Source organism: Diaphorina citri, unplaced genomic scaffold (assembly GCF_000475195.1).
Source record: "Diaphorina citri unplaced genomic scaffold, Diaci psyllid genome assembly version 1.1 scaffold1049, whole genome shotgun sequence".
Classification (NCBI taxonomy): Eukaryota; Metazoa; Arthropoda; class Insecta; order Hemiptera; family Psyllidae; genus Diaphorina; species Diaphorina citri.
In genome coordinates, this window is record NW_007378479.1 from 9,339 (window position 1) to 19,390 (window position 10,052).

Here is a 10,052-nt window from a genome sequence, read left to right on the forward strand (position 1 = left end):
AACAACAATAATAATTCAATGGTATTTCTGGGCTATTAAACCCTTTTTCAGAAGTTTTCAAAGCTATTTCTGGAATATTGAACGCTAGTTTCATTCATTCTGTGGGCTGTATGGAGATTTATGTTGCATATTGTTTTCTCTATTGTTCTTCTCTAACGGAACCCTTTTCTCTCACTGACATCAGATGGGTGATGGTGAATGATTTGATTTGGCTTTCCTTTGAACATTTCAACTTGAAAATAATATTTCCGATAAAGATCCGATGAGAGAGAAAAGATCAAGAGAGAAGAGAGAGAGACAGAGACAGCGAGAGAGAGAGAGAGAGAGAGAGAGAGAGAGAGAGAGAGAGAGAGAGAGAGAGAGAGAATAACTACCTACCCACCCAACCACGTAACTACCTACCCACCCAACCAATCTACCTGTCTACCTACCCTCCTTCATAACTATACCGTTTATAATTAGTAGAGACAGAGAGCGTGAGAGGGAGGAAGAGGAAGAGAGAGAAAGGAGACAGAGAAGGAAGGGAGAGTAAGAGAGAGAGAGAGACGGAGAGAGGGAAAAAAGAGAGAGAAAAGAGAAAGGGAGGAAGGAAGAAAGAGAGAGAGGGAGAGAGAGAAAGAGAGATTTGATTTGATTTGATTTGATATCATTTATTTATACAATTTTCAATTCACAAAAACAGCATCTCCTAAGCTAATTATAAATTGATTTGATTTGATATCATTTATTTATACAATTTTCAATTCACAAAAACAGCATCTCCTAAGCTAATTATAAATAACTTATATGGAGACGGTCTCTCTCAACAATGTTGACTAACTACAATAGGTAATAAAAAATATAATATAAAAAATGAAAAATCAATCAATTTTTACTAATCCTGTCAAAATAATCTAACTAAATTTGTAATTAATTCTAACTAACTATAATAAAAATTAAATCCAACTATAACTATAATAAAAATTAAATCTAACTAACTATAATAAAATCTAACTCAGATTGGGTGTATAAATTCGTAGTAACAACTGTAAGAAAAAAAAAAGAAAAATATTTAACAATAGGTATGTATGACGTTTCTTATTAGGTAGGTAATATGACTAGAAATCAGGAATTGTTAACCAAACTATCTTTAATTTGCTTTTTGATTAATCTAGTATCTGTTTCATCAATAAAATCTTGACAATAGATATTTAGTAATTGAGGAACAATAAAATCCAAACGTCTACGACCCCAGGTGAATGTTTTAAGCTTGGTCCTATAGAAGTCTTGCTGTCTTAAGTTGTAGGGTTGAACTACTAACTTCCTATATTCATTATTCTTAAAATGTAAACATAATAAGGTAAGTTTATACAACTGATCAGGGGTAAGTATAATGATATCATCATTGTTCATGAACAACAATTTTTTAATTTTTCTTTGTACTCTACACACTTTCTCTAGATCAGTTTGTGGTGCAAATGAGTACATAGTAACCCCGTACCTAAGCAGTGATTCTACGAGGGAAAAATAAATGGTTTTTTTCGTACCAAGGGGCATTCTCTCAGCATTAATTTTCATCATTTTGTAGTGAACTACTCTAAGTTTCTTGGCCAGGTTGTCAACATGTTGCTTCATTGTGAACTCATCATCCAGGATCACACCGAGGTACCGTGCATTATGAGTATAGTCAACTCTATGACAGGCTCTATGAGGGAAAAATAAATGGTTTTTTTAGTACCAAGAGGCATTCTCTCAGCATTAATTTTCATCATTTTATAGTGAACTACTCTAAGTTTCTTGGCCAGATTGTCAACATGTTGCTTCATTGTGAACTCATCATCCAGGATCACACCGAGGTACCGTGCATTCTGAGTGTAGTCAACTCTATGACAGGAACAAATAGAGGTCTCGTACGTCCGGTTGTGTAGACAAGTCCTGCTGTGACATACAATTGACATGTCCAACCTTTTGCTTGCAAATCCTAGAACCATCGCTTCAGTTTTTTTCTCGTTCAAAAATATACTGTTCTTATAAAAATACATAAAAGTAGCATTGACATAAAAAAAAGAAAAAAAAAGTTAGCCATGAGCCCGGTTAAACTGAAATAACGGAGGTCTTACCGTCCTAAAATCGAAGAGAGAAGGAGGACAGAAAAGGAGAAAGCCGGACGTTCCGAGAACGGACCTTTTAAAGTTCGCCCCGGACGGAAATCGAACCCGGGACCCAGCCTGTACAAGGCAGGAGCGCTACCCCTCAAGCTAACTGCTCTATTTTGATCTCATTTTGGCCGCTTCTGACAGCTTTTTGGCGGTTTTCATCTCTACTTACGAAACGGTTGGAGATATCGAAAAAGTTATGTGAGGAAACACCGCAAAAACCATGCCTAAACCCCCAGAAAAGCATGATTCAAGGAAAGTCATGTGATATTCACACCAGATTTTTACTTTCTATTAGGTATTTACTTAAAAAAAAAAACAGTTAGGAGTAAGCGATGAGTTGTGCATCATTCACCACCGAGGAGATTGCTACTGTGTTGTTCGTTCGTTGGTAAAGTGTACTTAACCAACAGTTAAACCAAATAATAGACTATCAGCAGTCAATAGATCACACAATAGATTATCCAGGTATCGTTAAACCAGATGAGATCGTTAATCTTTACCAGGTATGATGTAACCATGACAACGCACGGGATATAGGTAGATTAGGTAGGTAACTATGTTAAACCATCTAATCTGAAGACGTGAGGTGACGAAAAGAACAATGCCTCAAAAAATACCTGCCTAAGACCTACTTATAAAATATGTACATAGGTCCTGTGAAATATAGGTAGGAACCCGCGTAGACAACAAGAGAGGGTACCTACGAATAACTTTATGTATTTTGGATTATGTTCCTTTAGCATGTAAAATTAAATACACATGTTGCTACTGTTAAACAATATACTACACTCCCAAGGGCCTCAATATTTCCAGGATACTCTGCTCTATCTGCAAAACATAACGCAGTATAGCACCAGAGCACATAATCTGAATCTCCTGGAAATTCCAAGACATAGGACTCAGGTATATGGTAATTCTTACCATGTATCTGCAGTTAGATTATGGAATTCTCTTCATAGGGATATAAGAGACTCACAAAGTCTAGGAGCATTCAAGACCTCCCTGGTGAAATATCTTAAAGGCTCACAGTGAAGGAAAAATTTAGTGGTTGGGTGGAAGAGCTCCTCTAGGAGAACCCTGCCACTTAAAAGAAAGCCAAAAAAAAAAAAGTTTGGAATGAAAGAGGTCTGTTGCCTATCTAAGTATCTACTCTAGGAATAAAATCTTGAATCCGTTATTCCGTTCCTGAGAGTCCCAATTTCTTTACATTACACATGAACAAAACTGCTTCTATCTCAGAAAGTTCCAAACTAAAACTTCTAGATTCCGTTAAACAAATCAACTGTGGGTGTCTGATTGACAAAATGTGGGTGTCTGCCACGGGGATAGCCTTTGATCTTGAATATTAAGGTAATCAAGGCATTAACCATGAACCGTCGAGCAAGGCATAAACCACAAAGTGGTCACCCAATACTGCTAAAAAAAACAACTCTTCCTTTTCTGAATGGAGGATGTTTTTCGAAGGATCCTTTCATCGACAGCCATTTCACTTTTGGAACACCGCAAGTCCTGGTAAAAGGGGGGATTGAAAAAAACATTGGAATAAACTATTTTCTTTATGTTTTCAGATAAAAAAAGTTTTTCACCCGAGGAAAATTCAAAATAGCTCGGCAGCCATCGGAGCAAGTTTGTTGCATACGGGTTCTCCCAACTATTTCAAAGTATCGTAAGTCTTCTACTTTTTTTTTAGATGGTACAAATAAGGGATCCCCCGCTCAGAAAGAGGTTACATACGACGAAAAAACTATTTTCTGTGATGGGTTAGAATTTAGATAGCGTTATTAACGTGTTGTTCTGCGCTAAAAAATAGAAGAATCTATTAGTCTCTCTGAGGATAGTATAGGGTACTAACTATTTCTCAGCTAATGCAGGGAAACTATGGAAGCTGGTTTTTTCTTTTGGGAAACTGAGACGAATCCCCCTCTTTAGTTGGGCGAATTCAATTTGTCCATACCCCATCCGTTAAGCTTAAGCAAGTCAGATTATAATGGTATGGATTACCGATATGGATTACCGATGCATATTTGTAAACCCTACCTATGAAAATAAATAAGACCTTGTTTAGACTATGGGAGTAAAGGGACTTTTCAGTCTCATTCTGGCAGGATAAACAAGGTATATTCTATTCTATTACCAGGTAGATACATGACAGATTAAACATATTAAACAAGTATTCCTATGAGTAGCAAATACCTACTCCATTGTGAACCACTAACATACCTATTGACTTCAACAGTGATATAACACATCTCAACCCATACTCAGATTAGGTAAAAGTGTATCATAAGTAGTGCTTGTCTCAATACAAGTTCTCACAGATCAAGAGTATTTAACGGTTAAACGTCGATTAACATCCAGACAGTCAGTAAGTCAGTAATGCACATTCCCAGAGCAGTAGGTAATCCAAATATGGTACGCAAGTATTTAAACCGTCATGCCATCAATCCAAGTGCCATAGATGCAGGGAAAATGGAGTCAGTAATAAAAGAACCCATAGAATTCGTCAGGAAAACATGGAAACTATAAGTGCCATGGAGGATAATACAGACTATATCAGTATATCATAGATACAAGGAAAATACTGACAGTCAACATGGGAATTGGGAAACTGTTTTGATCCAATTGATCCGTACTCCTAAGGGCTTGGATAAGTCCTAATCCATCAAATTCATAGTATTGATACACAATGGAGAAAATATTATTAATAAAAGGTCGATTCCTACGTAAAAAGTTGTCAAAAATCCAAATCTGAGGTCAAAACTCGGAAAAAGTAACTTTGGCCACCAGGTGGGTTTCACCAACTTTGGCATTTTTAATGTCGGACCTGGTGGTTGGACTGGTGTAGTACCATTAACGTCTATTGTTGCCTCACATATAGTAAAATATATGATGAGGTGTTGACGTGATCTTAAAAAAAACTTTCTTTTTGGCTCCTTACAGCCCGTTAGCTTACCAGCCCTAGCCCTGTTGAGGTTATACAAATCAACTGGCCTAAACAGGCCTTCTAGGGACTGAAAAAACATTAGTGAAATCCAACCAAAACCTTATTTTGTACCACTAAGTAGGTACTTACCCAAAGAGTTCATAGCCGTCATCACACTTGTAGGTGGCTGTCGTATTGATCGGCCTCTTGTCATCTGATAGGGTGACGCGGGAATTTATAGGAACTGCGGGAGGACCACATTCTGTGACTGAAATCAGAGAAATAAGAAAATTAACGTCAATAATAGAGCTAAAAAATAATACGAGAAAGAAACATCAAAATACAAAATCAAAGAAACACATGTCAGCCGAACGTCAAAATAAAAATTGCTCGTACTCAATACTCATACTCATAGACTCAATACTCATAAACATAGGCTGGTAAACATCAAAATAGAGGCCTAAAAATAATAGAAATCATAGAAAATTTGTCAAAGGAGCTTGAAAAATCTCGGCTTAATGTTTCAAAATGTCAATACAATAAAGCTCACTCCTTGCTCCTTGAATACTAGGTAAGAGGTTCCAAGGACCTTGTAACGAAGGAGCATTCCTTGGGTTGCATTTACCTAAGTGATTTAAGGCGTTTTTTTTTTTTTTTTTTTTTTTTTTTTTTTTTGGGATTTGGGAACACTTTTTTTTTGGTAAGTACTTACCAATGGATATAGGCATAGTTCACCATCTAAATGCTGTAGGGTTTGTTCGAGTGTGAATATAGATATCTACCTACCTAACGTCTGTGTCTGCCTTAGATTAACTATAGGTAATATGTAGAATTGTAGATTGTAGGTATAGATGTAGCTCCATTAGAATACAAATAGGTAACCTAACTCTATACCACTATTCGATACCTACAAACGTAGAGGGTGTGATTTTCGTTCATCTTTTTAGGAGGGCCTTCGCGGGCCGCAAAAATGAGCTCGCGGGCCGCGGGTTGGACAAGCCTGGTCTAGGACATAATGGGATTTTCTAGCTCATCTAATGAAGGACATGCTACAGAAAGGGCGTTCTTGGACTCAGATCACAAGCATCAAACAGTTGTTTCATCTCTAGAAAATAAAAAGAGTTTCATATTACTTATTTTTTTCCAGCCCTAAGCCGCGTTCAAATTAGAATTTAAAATGCTGATATTTTTGTCACTTTCCGATCCACTTGATCTTCATCTCTGTTTAAAATGTCCAGGCAATCAATTGGAATCTGACATTCTGAAAGCGGAGAAAGAAATAAAAAAATGTAAAAGGCGTTTTATTGAGACGATAGTTGAAAATAAAAGGACTTGTGTAAGCGAAGTGTAACAATAGATAAGGTTCGTTCTCGGAACGGCTTTCTTTGTCCTATCCTCTCTTCTCTATTCGCTTTCGGGACGATAATAACTCAGCAGTTACAGTTCCCTTTATTAACTCCATACACAAAAAGCCCACTCTGAGGCGTAGGTGTAGGGGCAATTCGCCCCAGGGGATGGGTTAAGCTTATACGAATCTACGAATCCCTTTATCAAATTTACATTCAGTTAGTTAAAAGTCTGTATTATTATATGTATTCTCCTATCCTGTCTTACTTCTCTATTTGCTTTCGGGATGATAAAACCTTAGCAATGACATTTCCCTCTATGAAACCTATTTTTTAAAAAAATATCTAATAGTGGCATTAAGGGCAAGAAAACAATAATCATAGGCACAAGAATAAACAAGACAAAATTGGAAGCGATTTTTTTTTTCTATTGGAATCAGATTCAGGAATGTCAGGAAGACTTGTACTGTGGGCGTGAGTGCCCGGTTGCACGGTTAAAAGGAAAGGATGTTGCCGCTCTCGGTGAATTTATTTCCGGGAGTGGTGACTGTAGGCGCAGCCGGTTTCTCCCCATTTCAGGAGGGCGACCGGGCGCGAAATGTCCCCAAGTGTCGGAGGAGACGTCATAGCTTCTCTAATGCCCTTTCCAAAACTCATTCATGGAAAGTCAATATACCTACTCATCAAGTCAAATAACACTCTGGGAGGTCTTACTGTAATGTTATTTCAATTATTCCAATCATTCTTATGCTAATAGAAGTATGAATAGTACAACCGAACAAACTGCGGTGGTGTAAGCAACTCGATGCCAAGAAACAGCAAAGATAACCTCTCTCTATGGTCTGCTGTCCTACATTTTGTTGTCCTTCCACAGGTCTTTCATTTATTGGATTTTTCCGTAGAAAACCCAGAAAACACTAAAGCTAACACTTGAGGAAACTGTAACTGCTAAGATCTTATCGTCCCGAAATCGAAGAGAGAAGGAAGACAGGATAGGAGAAAGCCAGCTGTTCTGAGAACGAACATTATCCTTCAGGTTAAAATCCGTCCGGGCGAGAATCGAACCCGCGACCAGTCTTCATCATCGCCACAACGAACCCGCGACCATGGAGACGAACTTTAGGTACCGTTGAGTGCCGAAACTTTATGAGGTTTAACGGATCTTATAGTGTTTGGCTAACATTTCCTCTAGTCCAAAGAGCATAGAGCAGGGTTGTCCAACCTTAGGGCACCCAAGGTAGAGAGTTGGCGGGCCGCAAAACTCAAATCACGGGGGGGGCCTGGTGTAATGTAATTAGAATAATTTTATTTTATTATGAAAACTTACCACATGATGACATTAGTGCGATTTCTGTGGACACTCTGCAGCTGACACAAGTGCGTGAATATCGACATTCACATCTTCGGTACACAAACGTAGAAGGTGTGATTTTCGTTAATTTTTTTTTAGGCGGGCCTTCGCGGGCCCCAAAAATGAGCTCGCGGGTTGGACAAGCCTGGCATAGAGCTTTCATTGTCCACTCTCAGGTTCAATAGGTTCATTACAATCGCTATTGTGTTACTGACACAGATCATTATCTGGACGGTTAAACACCATTTGAAGACTATTAAATCTATTTATCAGAACTTTTCAGTTTCTGGGCTATTAAATGCTGTTTTAGAACTTTTCAATGCTATTTCCAGGCTTTTAAATGCCAGTGGCGGCTCGTGGTCAGATGAAGAGGTGAAGGGCTTTTCATAAATTGGGCAAATAGTACGTAGGTACATACAAGAAACTAAATGTTGGACATTATTATTGGTTTCAAATTTAAAATAGATTACTGATCTCACTTTAGATAATATTGTCTCCATGGATGTTCCATTTTGATTTTCGCCGAAACTGATTCTCACGTCACATAAATTTACAATTTCTACATCAACAAAACTTAGAGGACAAGGTTTTATATAAATATTTTAAACTCATAAAAATCAGACTGAATGGATCAAAGTTGACTTTGAACATTACTTTTTGAACGCGTTGATGGGTTTTGTACTAAAATTTACTTTCAAAATAGGAATGATACGACTATAAGAGCAATAATACGGGCAAGAATTCTCAATAGGTAGTATTAGTGGATGTGCCAAAACACCATGCAGTATTTTCCATCACAATTTGAAAGTCTTTATCAAGTTGAATGTCACCTTGGGTAAAATAGAACAGAAATCTTGAGCAATTCAATATTGTATGAAACTTATTGAATGTAGAAGAATTGGGTAATTTAATAGAGCTAACCTCGAGCGAAATACCTTCACATAATTTCAAGACGTGTGAAGCAATTGAAGAAAAGTGGAAGTGGAAACCTCCACTTATAGGGTTCATAATTCAGAAATAAGGAAAAACAATATGAGAGGTCGAAAAGCTCGGAATAAGATTTATAGCTTCCCCAAAGGAAACAATTGGGTAGGAAGCTTCTTACCGCACGTAATGGAAAAACAATAAATTATCACATTTCATTATTTCCTACCACCGACATCGACATAGGGTGGACAAATGTTCTTTTTTTTACGTTTTTCTTCCTATTTTTCGGGACAAAAAACTTTCAAGGGGAGAATGACAGATGATCTAGTTAAAAATATGTTTAAGCTCATTAAAGCCTCAATAAAGGGCTGAAAACTTTGCTTCGTTTTTTTACTCTTATTTTTTTTTATATATACATTCTGTTGTGTTTTAGGGTGAAAAAAGAGCTAAACCCTAAAAAAAGAAAAGTTTTTCTTTAAAGTTATTAAAAAAGTATTTTAACAGTGGTTTGATAATAGTTGCAGTTGTTACACAAAAAGAAATATTTAAAAATATCGGCCCCATGTGCTTTGATAAAACTTAGTGGTGAGTAGGGTGAATTACTGATGATAAAAAAAAAATGGAAACATTTTTGAAGAGAGGATGTTTTTGCAAGTGCAAATTAAAACTGTGAATTTACCATCGGAAAGACCACAGATGCAATGAAAGGATTAAAAGCAACACTTTTGCTGTGATAAATTGCAAAAGTATAGAGTGGAGCTATTTACCAAAAGAATGAGCACTCTCTCCAAGCTTGAAGTGTTAATATTGTTTGCATATTAAATTAATATTTAGGGGACTTCAGTGGCACATTTTAAATTTGAACATTTTGCTTCATGATTTAGTCAATGTCGTGTAGTGTAACTTCGTGCGAAGATGAAGACCATGTATTGTGATGAGTGCATTAGCTAAAAATTGAAGTTATCTTGAAAAAAACAAATCTCTGTCCCAACAAACTTAAAAACTATTGTCACTATAGCCCATCTAACTGGCTTAGACAAGCATTCATTCTATGCTCAAAGCAGATTCGCAATAGTAAAGTTTGTATTACATGCAATACTGAAATTAGTAGGTACGCATACAAAATATTGCACCAAAATAATAATTTTATTATGATTCTCAAAACAAAGTAACTAATAAAACATAAAAACACACAAATAACATGCCACGAGCGAAAAAAAAGATTGAGACTGATTAAATTAAATCCTGTCTGGGTGCCCAACGGCTAGTATAGTACCCCGGTAACTACCCCTCCCTCCATTCATGAAAATATTATCTTGAGAAGGGGTTTAAAACAGATCTTCACTTGAACTCGTATGAACTTGTTG